Source organism: Biomphalaria glabrata, chromosome 2 (genome assembly GCF_947242115.1).
Source record: "Biomphalaria glabrata chromosome 2, xgBioGlab47.1, whole genome shotgun sequence".
In the NCBI taxonomy this organism is placed as follows: Eukaryota; Metazoa; Mollusca; class Gastropoda; family Planorbidae; genus Biomphalaria; species Biomphalaria glabrata.
The window spans coordinates 18,196,478-18,217,354 of record NC_074712.1 but is presented as its reverse complement, the minus strand read 5'-3'; the positions used below and the strand labels follow the sequence as shown (position 1 = coordinate 18,217,354).

Sequence of the window (20,877 nt, the reverse complement as noted above, 5' to 3'; positions counted from 1 at the left end):
AAGGCAACTTACAACTCTGTCAAAACTATCGCACCATCAGCCTCATAAGTCATCCCAGCAAAGTACTGTTAAAAATCATATTAAACCGGCTAAAACCGATAGCAGACAACATCATATCAGAAGAACAAGCAGGTTTTAGACAAGGTCGCAGCACAACAGAGCAAATCCTAAACCTCAGAATACTCTGTGAGAAATATCTCCAACACCAAGAGAATCTTTTCCATGTCTTTATTGATTTCAAGAAAGCTTTCGATCGAGTATGGCACGGAGCACTCTGGGCGACAATGGAAAAGTACAACATTAATAAAAACATAATCAAAGTTATCCAGAACCTCTACAAGGAGGCCACCAGTGCGGTGTACTTCAACAATAATATTGGGGACTGGTTCAAAACCACAGTTGGAGTAAGACAAGGCTGCCTACTGTCACCAACACTCTTCAATATCTTCCTTGAAAGGATAATGGAAGATGCCCTCGAGGGCTATGAAGGTACTGTTAGCATTGGAGGAAGAAGAATTACTAACTTGCGCTTCGCAGATGACATTGACGGCCTAGCAGGGACAGAAGAAGAACTAGCTGACCTGGTGATGCGCATTGACAAGACTTCCGCAGCATATGGCATGCAAATAAATGCCGAAAAAACTCAAATTATGACCAATAGCCATCAGGGCTTTAAAAGAGGCATCAGTATTGGAGGTGAAAAGCTAACTAGTGTTAACAGCTTCAAATACCTCGGAGCTATTGTCTCAGATGAGGGAACAAAACCCGAATTATTGGCCCGAATAGCACAGTCCACAGCAGCCCTTTCAAAACTTAAAATAATATGGAAAGATAAGGGCTTAGCCCTCGGCACCAAAATTAGACTGATGCGCTCTCTGGTCATGGCCACATTTTTATATGCTTGTGAGTCGTGGACGTTGAATGCAGAGCTTGAGAGGAGGATCCTAGCAATGGAATTGAGATGCTACAGAAGGATCCTAGGCATCACATTCAAAGACCGCATCACAAACCAAGAAATCAGAGACAGGGTTACTGTAGCGATCGGAGCTCATGACGACCTGCTTACTATTGTGAAAAAACGAAAGCTTAAAACATTTGGCCACATTACGAGATCTACGGGGCTCGCAAAGACCTTTCTTCAGGGAACAGTGCCAGGGAAAAGAAGAAGAGGCAGACAGAAAAAGCGATGGGAGGACAACATTAAAGAATGGACAGGCCTGCCATTGAGAGAGGTTCTGAACAAGGCAAAAAAAAGGGAGGAATGGAGAAAGACGGTCGACAAATCTTGCCTGGTGCCCCAACGGTCCAACAGACTAAGGGATAGGTAAAAGGTAAAGGTAAAAAAGATTTTAAAATGTCAGGGATAAATATGAGGATAAGTTATTAAGAAGGTCATCTGAAATGTTATAATGATAAATGAATGATCAAATAGCTATCTGTATGTTGCTAAGGTTCTTATGTTATCTTATTAATTACAGAACTCTTCTAAACAGATGATAATTATGTCCAATCCATGTGCAAATCTAGTCATGCATAAGTCATTGGTTTTCCTGGCTGATTTAGTAGCCTGTTCTAAGCTCTAATGGCACTAGGGAAGAATGAGCACTTGTATGAATTAATCCTAGCATATGGAATGAGGAATGTGCCTTTATCTTTGTGTTTCTGAGTAGTTTATTAGGTTTTGTTTTTGTATTTGTAAATTATGATTTAGCATTATTGCTAATTTACTTTTTAGTTTTTACATACTCAAGTATCTGAATGTAAACATATTAATAACAATTTATTCTTATCCATAGAGTTAACATACATTGTGCCAGATTTTCACTTTCTTATACATTAAAAATATTAAAATGAAAACATCATCACCCTCTAACATGGCATCACACCTTCTGTCCTGGACTTCTGTCCTGAAAGCCCTAGGCATTAGCTGTTGTGCACTAGAGGTTGTGGAAGACTGATCTCTGAGGATAGATATTGGCATCCTATGCACCTTACAGCGCAGGAGCATCTAAGTCTAAATGAGCCCGGGCATGCTACCCTGCCACATAGTGGTGCCTGGGTGGAAACGATCATAGGAGGAATTGATTAGGCCAAAGGGTAGCAAAGCAAGACTCCTGTTGGGGTGCCTAAAGGGGTGCAAGAGCATCCTTATTGCACTGTGCAGGGTTGTAAAAGAGCTCCCACAACCTTGTCACAATCCGCTCCTCAAGGGGCTGTTACATAAATTGAGTGTCCCACACAGTTAGCCTGGTATAGAAAATGAAAATGGCGGTGATCTTGTGTATGCGGCCTCTGGCTGTGAGTCTGACCCCCCCCCCCCCCACCAGACAGAACAGTGCACACTATTCTCATTCAGGCCGGCAAGAGGGAGCTCTTCTCCGTTTTTGCTGGCCTAGAGTTCCAAAACCAAAGGCTCAACTCTACCTGACAGTTTCAAGAAGAAGTCTGAGTGTGTATGCATCATGCCTTATGACATGAGAAGCTTGTTCTAGATTATTCTAAAAGATCAAAGGGTAGAAATATGTTGAATATAGTTTCCACCCACCTCAAACCTTTTCTTTTTCCAATAATATTCTAAGCATGGACAGTGAATTTTTGTTTACCCAAAGCAATGTTTTAAATCTCTGTCTTGACAATTTGGCTCCAGTCAGTACAGAGTTTCCTAGTGATGTAATAGCTTGAACTGGTGCAGGCACATTTACACCAGCCAGCTTAGAGTTGGTAGCAAAGGTCATGATTTCGTCAGTCTCTGATTCAATTTCACTCAATTCTTCTGATTGTTGTGTAAGGATCAGTTGAGAAAATAAACTATTACAATGATAATATAAAGAACTAAATAAAAATGTAAGACAAGATTTGGAAGATTTAATATAGTACAAAAAGTAATGAGAAAAAGTAAAGTTTCCTTTGAGATCCAGCAGTGTATGGATTATGTAAATAATAAGTCAATATTAGAAATATGTGAAACACCTTAAATTTCTATGGAGCACTGAAATCTTTAGTTAATCCCAACTGACATTTAGATTCAAACTCAGGAAATAAGTAATTTAAAGAAAATGTAACATTTACAGATTTGTACAAATAAAAATTCAATATATTTTTTTGAAAGATTACAAAACAAATTAGCTTTGCTACTAAGTTTCTATCAAACTTCATCATAAATGCTTCATTATATTTTTTGGATGATATGTCAGTTTTGTATCTAATCCTATTTCCTGGAAACCTTCATCAGATTCATCAGGAAAGTTGAATTAATTTCTAAGCTAAATTCATATTACAATAGTTGTATGTTTCTGTCAAAATCTCCAAAAAAAAACAACCAACAAACTAACCCAGTTTGAGGAACACTTCTTCAAGTGTTGCCATGGAAACACCATAGCTTTTAATCCCAAGATTATTTGACTCTTGATCAAGATGAGCAAACAAATCTGGAAGAATTAATGCAATTTTAAAAAATAGTTTGTTTTTAAGTATACAATTTATTAAAGTTAGAGCTAATATATAAATTATATTTTTATACATTCATGATAAGCAAAAAAAACAACAGAAAACAAATTCAGATCTCATCATTCTCTCCAATATCTTCTAAGCTCTTCCTTTTGGTACAACCCCCCCCCCTCCTCTATTTGTTAGGTATGTGGTTTCATGTGAAACCAAGAGAATTAAGAGGAAAGAATGCAAGAGCTGATATTTTTCAGCCAAACAAATATGAGAGTGAATCTGATTTGAAAAGCACTATCTGTTTTTGAGATAGTTACAAGAGACCTATTACACACAAATGTAACTGCACTACATTTATCAAACATGTGAGTGTGTTGGTGTGCATGGTGAGTATGGTGGAGGGAGGGAGAGACAAAAGACAAAATTGTTTGATAATTTCCCTTTGGGTTAAAACACCGCCTACTTAGAGTCTACAGTATACAACTTTCTATAAATGCTCTAAGTGCATGAAAAAAGAGTTTGCATAATTAATTTTAAAACAAAAAGATTCTATTTGAGATGACAACATGTAAAATATAAAAAAATACTTTAAAAAAACAACAACAAAGCTTACATTGATTGAAATTGCATCATTATTTTGAATTAATTATGTAATTAATTTTTACTTGGTCCAGACTAAAAATAATAAACTTTTGCAATTGGAAATATATTTATTAATAGTTTTTGTTAAGTGCAACTTGTATGCTTACAAGATGCTCAGTGCACTATGAATCAATAACTTTTATGAACCAGTTGGGGCGGGGGGTATCTGGGAGCAGGTTTCTGTGGTGCATACGTTACTTGAGTCTGAATTTGAACTTGAGATTTCAAGCCTCCATGATGGAAGGCTGACATGTTTAGACACTGAGCTATAAAAAAATGTATAATAATAGAAGATTTTGTAGTTTATTGCTATTTTACAAGTTTTTGCAAATTATCAAATTTTTTCTATTCAAGGCTTATCTCCCCTTAGTTTTTGCAAAGTTTCAATTTGATCAAAGAATGGCAAGTGAGAGAAATAAGGTATAAAAGATTCCACCCAGACAAAACGGACAAACAGTGTGAGTTGATAATAAGCTTCATAAAAAGTAGCAGCATTACTTATTTTTGGTACAGCCCTTTAAGGATTTCAATATCAAATATGATAAACAGATAGATTGATAGCTATCACAAAAGCAATATTGATTTTGTTTATACATATTTTGATCCATTCATTAAAATTCATCCAATTCAGCAGAATAAGAGACAAAGAAAAAACTGAATATCACATCCAATTATGTAGGCTTACCTCATACTATGGCAGATCCACAGAAGATATAATCTTAGAAGATATAATCTTAGAAGATAATATGTACAGAAATAGCTGAAAATGAACTATTCACCTCTTTTTTGAGTTTATGTCTTTGATATGCATACATGACTAGATTGACACATGAAATGAGTCGGACATAATTATTTTTGAGGTAACATCTTTAATACATAAGATATAAGAAGAAGATAAGATATATCTGTGACAACACAGCTTTTAAATTTTAAATTAAAATAATATGGAAAAAAAAGATAATATATTTGCACCTGTCACAGCTTTCCTATTATATTTATAATTATAACTCGATAGAATCTACCTTAGGTCTTGATAAGTCTAGGTGTCCCTGGTTCAGTTCTAGTTAACGAAATAAAACAATGAAACCACTAGATCAAACACATAAACTTTAATCATCTTTACTGCATATCACACACGCTGGTCTCTCTCTGACAACAAAACACACTTCCGGTCATTCGAGCAGATTGTAAAAATAGATTATACATACATACACACATTCATCCGTGACATCTCGCCCCTCCTAAAATTATAATCAATTTTTACAAAGATACTTAAAAACACAATTATAAAACAAGTATAAAACATTAAAACACAATACAACAAAAATGTTAATTCAATAGGCCACAAAGGCTCTGAATATGCCACAAGGCGTTTATGTAGTCATACAGACTTAAACATAGTCACAAAGACTTCAATGTAGTCATACAGACTTCAATGTAATAGGCACACAGTCTATAGTTAAGACACACAGTCTTAGTATAAGAACCAAACCAGTCTTAGTTGAAGACACACAGTCTTAGAAGATGAAGACACAGTCTTAGAAGAGGAAGACACAGTCTTAGAAGATGAAGACACAAAGTCTTTGATGAAGCAACACATGTTTGTGAGAAGCCACATAGGCTTATATCTATGATAAGCGTGACAGAATGTCCGCTACGACGTTTCCTTTACCTGGAATATGCTGCACTTCGAACTGAAAGTCCTGAAGCATCAGGGCCCAGCGAGTTACAATGGTATTCACCGACTTACGTGTGTTTAAACAGCGTAAGGGTGCGTGATCTGTGCGGAGTACGAATGTTCTGCCCAACAGGTATCTGGCCAACTTGGTTACTGCCCAAACAACTGCCAAGCACTCTCTTTCTACGGTGCTGTATCGTTGTTCTGCTGAAGACAACTTTCTACTGACGTACATAACGGGATGTAGAATGCCCTGTGATTCCTGTGTTAGGCATCCCCTGATAGCAACAGCAGATGCATCAGTAGCTAGTATGAATTCCTTCTGACAGTCAGGTAGACGCAGGATCGGCTCCTCTGCAAATGCCTTCTTTATCTTCTGCAGTGATACTTCACAGTCATGTGACCATCTGATCACGTTGGGTGCTCCCTTTCTGTTCAGGTTTGTGAGTGGCTCAGTCATCTCTGCAAAATCCGCTATAAACCTTTGATAGAAGTTGCAGAGTCCTAATAAACTATGGACCTGTCTCTTGGTTGTTGGCTGACGAAGATTCATAATCCGTTGTCGCAGTTCAGGTTGTGGTTTCAGTGAGTGTCCTCCAATTACATATCCTAGAAAGGAAATGTTCTTGCAACCAATCTCCACTTTAGATGGTCTCACGGGTAAACCATTTTTCATTTTAAATTTACTGGTGGGACGCTTCGCCAATTCAAAAAGTTTAACCAATGTTTGGTCCTCCTTTTGTTTCAATGCATAACTGGATGTTAAATCTGATTCTGGCTGTTCAATCTGACTATGTAGGATCGGTTGTCCCATGTTATCTATTACGCTAGATTGAGATCTAGTTACCACATTTGTAACTTCTGACATTGCTGACCTTTGCCACTTTTAGATATCTGTGATGGTAGGCTCAGTTATGCCAGTCACGTTTATGTGTGTAGCATCAAATATAAACAATACAAATTACTTTGTCACTGTGTTTGACCTAGTTTCGTCTCGGCTGATTGACTAGTTTTTTTCCCCACCGTTGCACGTGAGCACACACACTTCACGACCTTCTTGGTCCTTGACCTTTTCACAATGGCAAACCGCAGTTCTGCCTAATGTCTTCCAAGACTAAGTCAAGTAACTAGATAGACGAGCCTCCAAATATGTCACAGCTTTCCTATTATATTTATAATTATAAATCGATAGAATCTACCTTAGATCTCGATACGTCTAGGTGTCCCTGGTTCAGTTCTAGTTAACGAAATAAAACAATGAAACCACTAGATCAAACACATAAACTTTAATCATCTTTACTGCATATCAAACCCGCTGGTCTCTCTCTGACAACAAAACACACTTCCGGTCATTCGAGCAGATTGTAAAAATAGATTATACATACATACACACATTCATCGGTGACAGCACCTTTGATGTTAAAGAAAAAAAAAGCTAATTAGCCACACCATGAAAACTAATTAGCCACACCATAAAGACTAATTAGCCACACCATGAAAACTAATTAGCCACACCATGAAAACCAGGGCTGGACATAGGCCACTGCAATCTATGCGGCCGCAGTGGGCCCCGCACTTTCATAGGGCCCGCAAATTCTATGTGTAAATTATTAAATTAAACCATTTTAACTTATTATCAAAGGGTTCCTGAAATTCTTCTGAAATTGTAAAATTTATGAAAAAGTCATAAAAATTATTTATTATTATAATAAAAATGTAATAATAAGGCGAATTTTAACCAAAACAAGAAGTTCAAATTCTTAATTTACTTTAATAGTCACTGGCATATAAATATCGACCTTTTTTAAAAAAAAAGCAATATTTTGCTAGTCAATAGTAAATTTGAAACGCAATCAGAATGTTTATCGGCTTTTTGTTGGAAAACTACTATCTACTGTAGATGGCTCATAAAGTTAATTTGACAGTGATTTTGTACATAGTAAAGTATGAATAAAATGCAAAGATGAATATATTTTCTAATACAAAATCTTAATTTTCACTTAGGCTTTATCACAACCCAGAATAGGCCCTGTGAAATCCGTTTCGCATAGGGCCCTGCAATCTGTAGGACCAGTCCTGATGAAAACTAATTAGCCACACCATGAAAACTAATTAGTCAGACCATGAAAACTAATTAGCCACACCATAAAAACTAATTAACCACAACATAAAAACTAATTAACCACACCATGACAACTCAGATTGAAACTGTTACTTACCAGAAAATTTTGAGACGTCTTTGAGAGGGATGGTGTAGGATACTTCTTTCCCATGAGACCTCTGTAGTATGACATCTGGTATTTTAGATTGTAAGAGAGAGGTCACTAGACTTACCTCACAGTCAGGGGTGACAACCATTCTGAAACAACAAGTTAAACAGTATATTATTAGTCCTGAGGTGACAGGCTTTAAGTCCACCCCCCCACCCCCCTAAGTTTAAACAATTTGTGCGCATATGTTAAGGGATACTTATTATGTCATCATAGCTGGCAGAACCTGTGACTCTATTGATCCCCAAATGTATCAGATATTTACCATTCATTTGGACACATGAGCTGAATGGAGTGGGGGGGGGAACGGTGTGGGTGACATCAATGTGACCAAAACTTAGTCGAAGGCTTTCATCTCATTATTCTTATTAACATATTATTATGAGAAGAGAAGGAAAACTGGTAAACGAACCAAACCTAGAACAAAACTAGAACCTTACTTATGACTAAACTGATAGCTACAAACAGAACCAAACAAACAGTCCTCACACTAATCAATTGGATTTGACATAGCCGTTGTGCAAATTTGCAATATGCACATTCTCTAAAATAGCCTACATTTCACATTACTTCATACTAAAAAGAGTCAATAGACATTAATAACATTTTAATTAACAATTTTCTTTGATTTTGTATAATACAAATTGATAATTATGTTGTGTAATCTATTTCAAAAAGTTGCCAAAGAGTTTGCTATGTGTAAGCAATGTGAATCATGGTTTTCAGTGCCCATTGGTCACACTCCAACTTAATGCATCACACATCAAAGTGATCAATGCAGAACTTGGACAATTTAAAGTTACAAGCTTTTTACCTAACAATGTGTCATCTGTCATACTAATGGTTCAGGCAGTGACAGTATGCATGATTTCAAGGCAGCTTTTCTCTCCAGCTTAGAGGAAAAAATATTATTCATCCTTTGTACCAACTTTCAACACTTTTTGTGTTGTGTTACAAATATTTTGTCCTTTAAGAATGCAGAAGACCATGAATTTTTTATTCTTAGATAATGATTAGGTCTTTTTCAACACATCAGGTGCACTCATATAGTGCACATATAGACAGTCATGAATGCAGTCATTTGGATCAAGAGACTCTTTCCTATAACAATAGAGTTGATCATGAATCAGTTGATTTACTGCATCAATGTTTTCTGTACTCTGACGGCAGCAGTTTGAATGTTTGAAGTACCAATAGCTAGTACATATAGACTATATCGATTGTTACAATACTATTGTTTTAGGGCCATTGTCAGTGTGGCTTGAAACCCTGTATATTGACTCAAGACGTGAGGAACTAGAGATTGTAGTGTGAGAAGCAGTTGATACATGTACAGCCATATACTTTCATTAAAAGAGCATCGAGTTACTACATTGATGATGATAAATTTTGAATGTTCTCTATATTCAAGTATACTTTTTTTTTCTGTAATTTTGCAAAACTGTTGAACTAATTCATATTGCTATTTATAGAATACATAAAATTTTTTTATATATTTATTTCATGTAAATAAACTTATTTTACATTCATAGAAAAACCCCTGGATGTCAGTTGTTACTACAGTAATTAGTTCCTGACACCTAACCTATCATACCAAACTAAACCCTAACTCTAACGAAACCAAATTTTATATGATGGGTTCAATTCCCATCTCTGTGTTTCTATGATTGAAGGGGACCAACAATAGAGACTAGACTTTGTAACAAACATTTTTTTCCCCATAAAATACTTACACACTCTTAAAAGAAAAATGAATCCTATCCATATTCAACCATCTTTTATTTAGGTACAACTGAAAAAGCAATATGTTCAGAAAGCAGGAATATTACACAGAACAAGGATTTCTGCTTACGTTAAATGGTAGCCAATTCCAAACTTATTTTTCAAAAACAATGACGAGCCACAACATCTTAATTTGCCTTTACTCATGAAAGCTTTTCTATCTTGGGAATGCAACAGAAAAAAGACAAAAATTTATCTCTGAGAAACTATTTGAAAACATCAATGTTTTATAGGTTGAAATTAAATAAAATATTAGCCCCTGAACAGTAACAAAGTTAATTTCTAGCTTTAGACAAATCATGTGAAAAGAGCATTTCATGTTATTTATTCATGTCATAATAACTTTAAATGAATTTAGATCTAGTTCTAATTGTCACATGAATTAACATACTAGCTAAAAGGGGGGGGGGAGATTTTTATAAGATACAATTGGAAAAAAATGTATTTAGCTTATTTAAGAAGAAACATGCCAAATTTTAGTAAAAATAAATGGAAAGATCCACTCCATTAAAATAATATCAATTGAAGCAAAAATAATTCTCGAAATTCTAGAAGAATAAAATTGTGATAGTACACAAAGGAAAAACTAGTGAGTCAGGAGAGGTCAGTAATCTTGATTTTCACTTAAATATTTGCATTTAAGGTTTTTTTACACTGTTTTATTACTGCATACCAGCGTACTGGCAATAAATATTTGTATTTGGATTGTGTCTCCTGTTCAAGTTAATTAAAACTGAAGTCATCATCTATTGCCTGTGCTCTGGTGCTTCTAAACAAACCTCTGTAGATTACAATTCAAGACAACAATAAAAGTCATTCTCTCATAGGCTTGCAGCATATAGTCTGCACCTATATTCTTTCTTTCTTTTTTTTTTTTAAGAAAGATAAAATACCTGCTGTACAAATATTAAATAACAAAACAAATCTTTAATACAGAACTTAATTGTTACCCCAAATTTTCAGTTGAACTACAATATTAACATAAACAAATGTTCATATGTATGACTTTTTACTATATTTTTCAAAGTTAGATGGACTTTCACTATTTAAGTATGGATGTAACTGAAAAAAAATATTTGTAAGTCACTTATATATTAGAAAATTGTATACCATTCAAAGGGTCTTAGTCACAAAGATTTATTTGGCTTACTAAGTAAAATAAATTCATCTAATACCAGCAAGAATATCAGCTTCATCCATAAAATGAGTTGTTAATAAGATAGCCCTTCCAGCTTTCATTTTCTTCAACAATGACCACAGGTGTCTACGAGAGAGAGGATCCATACCAGCTGTAGGCTCATCTAGAAATATCAACTGCAGAGAGAAGTGTTAGGTTCAGAGCTTTAGTTTATCTGTCAATTATGAGTTGAAAATCTCCATTTTTTGTTTTCACAATATTTGTATAGAAGAGAAACAATTATGGTCTGAATAGTTTAAAATACAATCTCATCAAAATTATTTTTGAGATAACAAAAAAAAATAACAGAGCAGGTGAAGTGGGACTTGCCAATCAATATTTGTTTAAAGACAACAGCCAATACAAAGAATACAAATTGATAATTGTAAAACAAAGGAACTCTTTTTCAATTTAATATTCCTCTATTAATCAAAAGTCCATCTAAATATGATCAGATTTGAAGTTAATCAAACTTATGTGCAAGCAGATTATATATTGGACTGCACAAATATGTCTTGATTACTTTTGGATGTCCAATCAGTGCTATTGCAACAGAAAGTTTTCGTCTCTGTCCACCGCTCAGGTCTTTTGCAAACATTCCTGCTTGAAGGGTCAAGTCAACATCTTGTAATACTGCTTCTATCTACCAGAGAAAAGACATAAATGTAGTGTTTACATACAAAGCCAATACTTACCAATAAGAATTTAAATGAGATGTAAAACTTTATTTACAAACAATGAATGAATATATTTATAATATCATAGATCTAAAAAGAAGATCTATTTTCTAACAAGTAAAGTAATGTAACTAAAATTGATGTAACACTTCATTTTATTGACAATGTTGGGTTACTTCCTGTTTGATGTTGTTTGGTGAAACACCCTTGATATTTGCAAACAATTTTAAGTGTTCAATGCAAGAGAAAGCATCATACAGTAGGTTGTGCTGTGGACATATGCCACATTGGCTTCTGATTTTTTCCAAATCTGATGTGTTTGTGATGTCCTAAAAACAAACAGCAAACAATTCATTTTTTTTTTAATGAAAGACAAGCTTAGACTAACTACAGGTTAACTCTAGTATTCAATATTCATAATGACTCTTTAAATCACAGCACTGATAGGAATTGGCATGGCTCAATCAAAACAATACAATTCTTATTCAACACAAGAAAAAAAACTACAGGGTTTTAGCCAGATTTCAAGGCAAACTTCAAATTAATTGGGCAATTTAATATAAAAAACATTATATAATCATCAAACTTTTTCAAAAACAGACATTGACATTTTCTGAAAGACTTTTCATTTCTCACACATTTATTTATTTTTATAAAATTAAGACCATTTTGAGTGGAACAGGTCAATCTAAATCAAGATCTATAAAGAAATTATTCTTGAATCTGACCTACTTTACCAAACAGACTGGTTTTAACAGACAAAAACACAATGATCTAGTTACCAGCTGCAATAATTTGGCAGTTCCTGAAGTAGGGGGAACAAAACCTGTCAACATGTTGAATAGAGTTGTTTTTCCTGCTCCATTGTGTCCAAGTAGACATGTAATATGATTTTCATAGATGTTCAAACAAAAGCCTACAAATAGTCATTGACAAACTGCTTACTGAAAATAAACTTGATATTGAAGTTGTTTTTTTTAATTTAAATTATTGGGGGGCACAAAATCTTTACAAAGCTAGACTTAACTGAAGGATACTGGCAGGTCCACAAAACTGTTGATTAACAAGACAAATAGTAGGTTTCAACATTTTCAGCTTTCTAAAGACTACCAGTCACTTCTAAACTTTGAAAGTCACAAATTATTTCAATAGCTTTTCTAGTTTTGGAGTTCTAAATGTGACAGATTTACAAACTACACATACTAAATGTGGCTTTTCCCCCTTTTGGGGAATTAAAAAAAACAACAACACATTTCCACAGTCTCTAAAACAACATACCATCAACAGCATTGAAAGTTTGACCACCTTGTTTAAATGTTTTTGTCAAGTGTGAAATTCTGAAAAGAAAATAATTTCTTTCTTGGAAAATAATATAACAACATACAAACTTTTAGATCTTATTAATTTTTTCTTAAATTTTATGTTTACATTGCTAAAAAAAACAAGCAAACAAACAACAACAACCAAACAGCTTTGGAAGCATTTCTTATCAATATAATTATGTTTCACCTCATAGCTATTTTGTCTTCTATTTCTTTAGGCACAGCTTCAACATCAGAAGTCTGAGAAAAACTCATTTGTGGACTTGTTAAGTGTATCATTTCATCACTCTTTCTTGACTTGAACCAATAGGAGCATTGCAGGAAATAATAAGGTTTGTATCGTATACCATATTCCCCTGAAACAAAATAAATACTAAGATTTTTTTAAAAGTTCAGAAAGGATATTCAATAAAATGATAAAATGTAAAGAATTAAAACTAATATACCTGGAATTACATGATCAAAATAAACTGTCAAGAGAGCATATAGTATAGTATCTACAGCAAGCATTAGGATTGGTGCATAGAGGGGAAATTTGCCGTATGTCAAGGAACTATCAAAACCAAAACCGGTTCTATGAACATCTAGAAAGATTCCCTGAAAAGAAATAATGAAAATGAAATATCTGTTTAAAATTTTTCTTTTTAATATAACAATAAAAAATAACTTTAATAGCATTTTGATCTTAGGTTATTTTAATCATTATCATTAAAGGATGTTTTAATGATTTAGGCAGCAATAAAAAACTAAACAAAATTTAGCAATTTTAAAAGCAAAACATTTGCAACAAATGTTACCTGAGATATTACAGTTGAAAATGCTATTGTCGAAATTAAGCACATCAACCACTGACCAGCTATTGGGATATTGGCATCATAGCTTCCTTCTTCCCTGGTCTGGCTGACTGCAAGGTTTACCAAGCTGATGATGACTGGGGAATACCCTGCTATGACTCCTGCCAGAGCTGCCTTTTTGAAGAATGGTGTTATCATAAATGCAAAAGTAATGGAGGACCAGCCATAAAGTACAAACATCAAGAAAAGGAGAAACATGTTGCTTTGACTAAAGAGTTTGTTAGCCACAATGACGACAATCATAAGTCCTGAAGCTACAACCACCATAGAAAAATAAATGAGAGTCCATGACAGCCTGAAATAGAGACCAAAAGGTTTGAAGTAGGACTTCTATAATTATTTTTATTTACTAGAGTATGACATAATCAACTGTAACCAATTAGCTAAAATGGAAAAACACAAGAACTCGAATTAGCTAAAATGGAAAAACACAAGAACTCTTCAAGGGCTGTACGATTGGAATATGTCCACATAATACTGAGTTTATAATTTGTTTAAAATGTTTAATAAGAACATCTGTTTTTCTTAAGAACAAATCTAATTTCATAACACATACTAATAAAACTGGTGTATATCTTTAGGTTGATGCATGCAAGTTATTTGTATAAGACTTAAAGAGAACAAAAGTTTTAATATATAAAAGTAAATTTCAAATAAACTGTTTTTTTCAACTTACCAAAATACAGAGCTTCTCAAACCCATCATGAGCATCCCTTCTTTGATCTTGTTCTCCTTCTCAGCCACAATGTTCACAGCCAAAAAATTGGCTAAGACAGAGAATGATAGGACAAAGTAAACTGATGAATGGGTTTGAATGTTATTCGTTTTAGGGGAGAGCTCTGGTTTATCCATCAGCTGCACTGAGATTGCTGGATTTGTTGTGTTCATTTTCAGCTCCTAAAAATGCAAGCAATGAGATTACAGAAAAAAAAATTATTGATCATCATGCAATTAAAATAAAGTCATTCCAGAGGCGCGGTGGCTGAACAGTAAAGCGCTTGGCTTCCAAACTGGTGGTCCCAGGTTCAAATCCTGGTTTCCTGGTGAAAACTTGGTTTCTAATTTTTGCATCTTTGGCTGCCTCTGAGTCAACCCAGCTCTAATGGGTACCTGACATTAGTTGGGGAAAAGTAAAGGCGGTTGGTCATTGTGCTGGCCACATGACACCCTTGTTAACCATAGGCCACAGAAAAAGATGACCTTTACATCATCTGTCCTATAGACCACAAGGTCTGAAAGGGGAACTTTTTTTTATTCCAGAACTATCATCAGTCAAATACTCTACATCTAAGCTACCATGTAGCTTTAAGTGAAATTTACACTGGATTCATTATGAAGATCTAGTTAGACGCAAACAAATTTACAGTATTTTTTTTTTCACAATAAGTAAAAGTTGAAAAATAAATTAAAATTGTTACCTTCATTAGGATTTTATCTATTGCCAACTGCAAGGATGTAAATCCATTGTGCATGTAGGTGTTCACATCACAATAAGAAGTAGCTGTCCCATTTTTATCAGAGCGACAAGTTTCTGACACAAAATTTAATGTAATTGTTAAAGACATTGTTGTGATTTCTTGGATCAAAAGGATTGTCATGATATTAAACAAAACAAACGAGGTCAAAAGTTCTGTAATATTACATAAAGATGCCATGGCAAATGTTCCTAAAAAAAATTACCAATTCTATTTCTCTAAAAAATCATTATCTGACCAAATTATGACATTTTAAATTACTATTTAAAAATACACAATCTTCACAAGTCAATTCATTAATACAATGGTTTTTAATTGATTTTACTTCTAAAACATTGTGATTCAAACAACATGCCTACATTGTATTTTCTAACAAACCTTTCTTAGTCTTCAAACTTTCAACTCTACTTACAATCTTGGTTGTAGAAACATTAGGACATCTATAGCTTACCTGGGATGTTGTTAAAAAGCACTTTAGTATCAGGCACATAAATAGAATTCATTCTAATGGCATAAGAGTTTGAATTTTGATCATAGTCAAATATGATACCAGCAGCCACTCTGCTGGTGTTTGATTTATATTTAGCTTCAGCTGCCTTTGATGATGAGAACATTTCATAGGAAATGGGTCGTTGCAGCTCTGCTAAAATGGAATCCATTCTATTTTTAACCTGAAATAGCCAGACAAATAGATAAACAGGTAAAGTTTCTTTAAGTGGAAGTTGAGGATGCTGACAAGTCACGCATCGATGATGAGCACCTGGCATTTGTCTTTGTTTTACATTTCAGGTCTTCATATTTGAAGATAATTAAATGGTAGCCCATACCTCCTTCAGGATGGGGGTGGTGGTGACAGGCAGGGTTCAAATCCAGGACAATTAAATGACAGTCAGAGCAATACCCCATGACAAGGCAGCCCTTTTTGTGTGGAAGTGTAAAGGCAGTTGAACAATGAGATGATTATATAAAGATAAAGTAGGCTTAGCATGACCCAAGTATTAACAATAATTTTAAAATAATTTAATTTATAAAGTGCTGTTAACAAACATAATGTAGGCTCAGGGAGCTGTGATAGCATAGCAAACAAAAACAAGAAATGACTAAGAAATCTAAAAGAGTTTTGATAGGTCTTAATGTTCTTCTTCAATGTAGTGAAGCATGTTTTCTGCTAGGGATCAATGGGGAGACAGCTCCAAACCTTTGGTCCATGCACTGAAAAAGCCCACAAACCGTAACTTGGGAGGGAAAAATGTGGCACCACTAAAAGCGTTGAGTCCATGGAACTCTCTAAGGGACATATGGAGTGATCAGTTCACTAAGGTACAAAGGCATTTCTTAGCTGCAGATGCAATGATGACAATGTGTGGCCACCTTGTAGTCAATTCTTGCATTCACAGTAAGCCAATGGAATGTACACAAGAGAGCAGTAGCAAAATTAAATATTGTTTTTCATAGGACTATTTGTGTAGCAATGTTCTGAATTAGCTACAACTTAAAAATTTTGTCATCGGGCATACATGCTAGAAAAGCATTGCAGTATACAGGGCAGGGAGTATATATGCCACAGCTAACTTTTTGTTGACTCCATTATCAAATATGGCCTCATCTATGCAGCTGGAGAGCTGACATATGTGTGGTTCAAAAGACAGCTAAGTCAAGGAAAAATCCAAAACTGCAAACTACATGGACAAAAAGAACCTGGCAGTTCATGGTAAAAAATGAATCTGTTCTCTCTACTTTTGTCTTGTTGTTTCATTAACCACAACACTGTGGTAACATTCAGTCAGGTAGAATCCAAGCTATTTAGTACGATTCCTCAGAAACAAAAAGTAGCAGAGAATCTGGCCATCATGGTGTAGCGAAAGCAGCGGACGTCCAACATGGAATGGAAAGGACTGATATGTGACCTAGGTGGAAGTAGGTCAGTTAGTACCCTGAACCACTATTGTCTCTGTGCACTTCCGGTATGCAGGTTGAAATTCTTCCAAGAGACAGTATTGGGCTTCAGAAGCTTTGAAGGAAGGGATTATTTGATACCAAGGGATAGATTTATAGATTCTCTGGGTCAAGATTTGATTTCTTTAGTAAAGGCGTGACAAGAGCATGCTTGAATTGCAGTGGCACAATGCCTTAATTCAGTGAACAGTTTATATCTTAACTGTTGAAACAAATTTGTCCATACATTCGAGCACGGAAGTTGGAATGGGATCAAGGTCACATCACATATTTGGCATCTTTAAATAAGACTCTAACATAATCTTCAGAGACACATTGAAATTACTCGCAAAAAGGAGTATTTCAAAAGATTGTAGCGTGATCAAGCTGTGATGAAAAGGATGTCATTTCTTATCTGTTCAATCTTGCCGATGTAAAATTGATTAAAAGAGCTAGAGAGCTCAGAGACTTGGATAGATGAGGGCAAAGATTCTTTATCTGCTACACCAAACATTTCAGCACTGATCCTATATAGCTCCTTGCATGGCTATCTAGCAACTTTTCCCAGCTAAAGTTGTAACTGTTCAGCATGTGTTGCTCTGATGTAACAGCAAAGAGTCCACATTAAGCTTACAAGAGGCAATGTCTAAATCTTTTAGTTTATGGGAACTCACATTTTTCTTGGGCCTTCTTGGTTTTGATAGGCGCATTTCTAAGCATATAAGAAAATGATCTGACGAGCCCTGGCGTAGGATGTTGAGTTTGGTTATAAGTTAAGTTCACTTGTATTTGTGAATAGCTAATCAAGAGTATGGCCATTCATGTGTGTTTCGACATTTACCAGTTGGTTTAAGTTGCAATCATTTAGCATATTTTATAACACCTGATGTTTACACTTTCGAAATGCTGATTCACATCGCCTATAACAAATAGATCTTTTGTTGTGATGTGACTGTTAAGGAGATCTTGAAACTCCTTAAAGAAGGTTTTTGTTGGCAATTTATTCCTCTTGCTTGGTTCCTCTTGATAGGACTTTCTGAACTTTAAAAGCATAAAACTAATTTTAATGACTAATAGTTCAAACTCTTTTGATTATTCCTTTTAATATGATCAAAAATGTGAAAAAAAAATGAATGTATTAGCTTTTTTTTTTTTTCATTTGCTGTGTGTAGGGCTTCTGGAAAAGGATGGGCTTAGGGCGAGAGAGTGAGGTTGATGTGTTGCAGAAATCCTCTTCACTTTAATAAAATTTTTTAGTGCAAGTCACTCAGTCACTTAGTATGGCTTGAACTTCAAATACCATCTTTCTATGCACAAATAAATATACTTTTATTTGATGCTATAAAACAACAGTGTCAAAGCCCTTAGAGATGAAAAATTGAAAGGCTTTCTCCCAAAGGTCAAAAGGAAAGTATGTCTCAAGTGAAAACTCATCACAGCATTTCATCAAGGTGACATCTACATAAGCTTCTCTTAATTCCCCTAAATGAGAAGTATAGACCTATGTCAAGTATCTTACAAAGTCTTTTTTAAGTTCCTAAATTTTATCACCATTACCTTGGCAGGACAATCAATATAAAAAAACAGGCCATGGTTCATAGAGGAGTGGGGGGCGGGGGGGGGGGGGGGGGAGTTTAGCAAGCCATTTTTACATTTCCATCACATATAATGCACTCAAAACTGTGACAGGCTACAGGGAGCTATTACCTGTTTAACTGATTTAAACAATTTTTATAGATGCTTCCACCAAGAAGCCATAATGAGGCCAGAGACATGCCTAGAGTACAATCTGAAAACTTTCACATTTACTAACACCTTACCTGACTTGTATTTGGCGACACATAGATGTATCCTCCCAGTAAACTGTAACTAAGAAAACTACTAATATTAATGGCTGGAAAACTCATTGCTGGCTGCTTCTCTTGCTTCATGGAGTTTTTTACAAAGACAAGTAGAATTACAAAATAGACTGGAAATAACAGTTCCTGGAAATAAAAATGTTTAGTCATAGTTAATGTGTTGTGGAAGAATATTTACAATGATAAGAAAAAAAAGTCACCCATATAAACACATTTAACAATATGACTGTTTAAAAATGTCCAAGCATGAGAAAGGCTTTTAACTCAGCAAAGGTGCTGAAAATTGAAAAAATTTAGAAACTAATTAATTAGATATCTATTTATAGTTTTGTTTGCCTGAACTGAATCAGTAGTGCATTACCATCTTCCAACTGCCAAATAAATCAACGATAATAGTAATAACTGCCCTTTAGAAACTTTAAGTTAAACTTTCAATAAATGAAGGTTAAATCCATGAATCTGATAAGATGAACAATGTAATGAAGATAATATAATTAAACCATAATGGGTTTTTTTACTTATTTTTTTTTTCATTACTTGAAATAGCTGGGGCTTATTTCTTTTTTTCAGCAGTATATTACGCCAGAGCAGAGCTTTCAGCTGTTGCCAAAAGGAAGCCATTTTTATTTTTGAGGTTGTAGTTTATCTGACTGTCCTCAAGCCTGAGAAAGAGGAAACCAGAAGCTTTGCAGTAAAATAAAAATACATAATTATAAAGCCTATATCAATTATTGCCTATGTCATACTTAGGAGAATAAATTTAGAAAAATATTATGCTCTTAAGGCAAGTGACAAACTGTTAAATCAGAAGAATATATTATGCCTTATACAGGACCTTTTTTTTTTTCAAATCTAGTTAATTTTTTGTCATTTCATCTTTACTTAAAATGTGTCAATCTACTCATTCATGTTAATCAATGACCTTAACTCTGCTAAGTAATTGGTTTTCCTGACTGATTCAGATCATGTATAAAAACACAGTATGGAGGGATGATTTCTGGTTTCTTTTCGTATCTGTGAAGCATTTAAACAGGTAAAATGACTCCAATAGCAATGGCAGAGGCAGCTCTAATGATAGAAGGAATCATTGCATTAATAGCATTTTTTCATCCTACTGAAAACAAAAGATGAACTCAAAAGTACTTGCAAATTAATATATATAGGGCGAGAGAGTGAGGTCGATGTGTTGCGCAAACTCTCCTCTCTTAAATCCAAATTACAGCGCAAGTCACTAGTCATCCCCCAATTAATATATATAGTTCATCCATTATGGTTCGAAGATGACCACTTTTGTCATCCAGGGGGATGAGGGCTTTGCACTGTGCCTCCTCATGTGGCTGGTGAGACCTATGTAAGCCCAGAATGTTTGGCTGCACACTGGGCAGGTTATTCCAGCTGAAGCTAGTGTCATTGACCTTGCTTTTTTTCTCTGACACTATCTTCTGTCAGTGCTGTTCTCTTGTCCTCTGCAATTTGTGTGCCAATTTTCACTGCGCAATGCCATGATGCTCTATCCTGTGCTTCCATTGCCCAGGTGGCATGTTCATAACTAGGACTTTTAGAGAAGCTTCAAGGGTATCCCTGAAGCATTTTCTTTGTCTTTCTTGGTAAGGGATGCGGGAATCTTCCATTTTGCAGATGTGGCCTGCCCATCGCAACTGGTACTGTGTCAGGATTGTGTGGATGTTAATAGCAACTACTTGGTCAAAGGCATGGTTTTTAAATCATCACTATGCAGAGGATTTAAACAATCACCTGCATGCTA

General features: G+C 34.9%; 1 pseudogene; it reads right to left on the bottom strand.

Moving 5' to 3' along the window:
* Positions 1-20,877, bottom strand: part of LOC106056240 (cholesterol transporter ABCA5-like) — a 39,279-nt pseudogene that overhangs the window by 17,587 nt on the left and 815 nt on the right.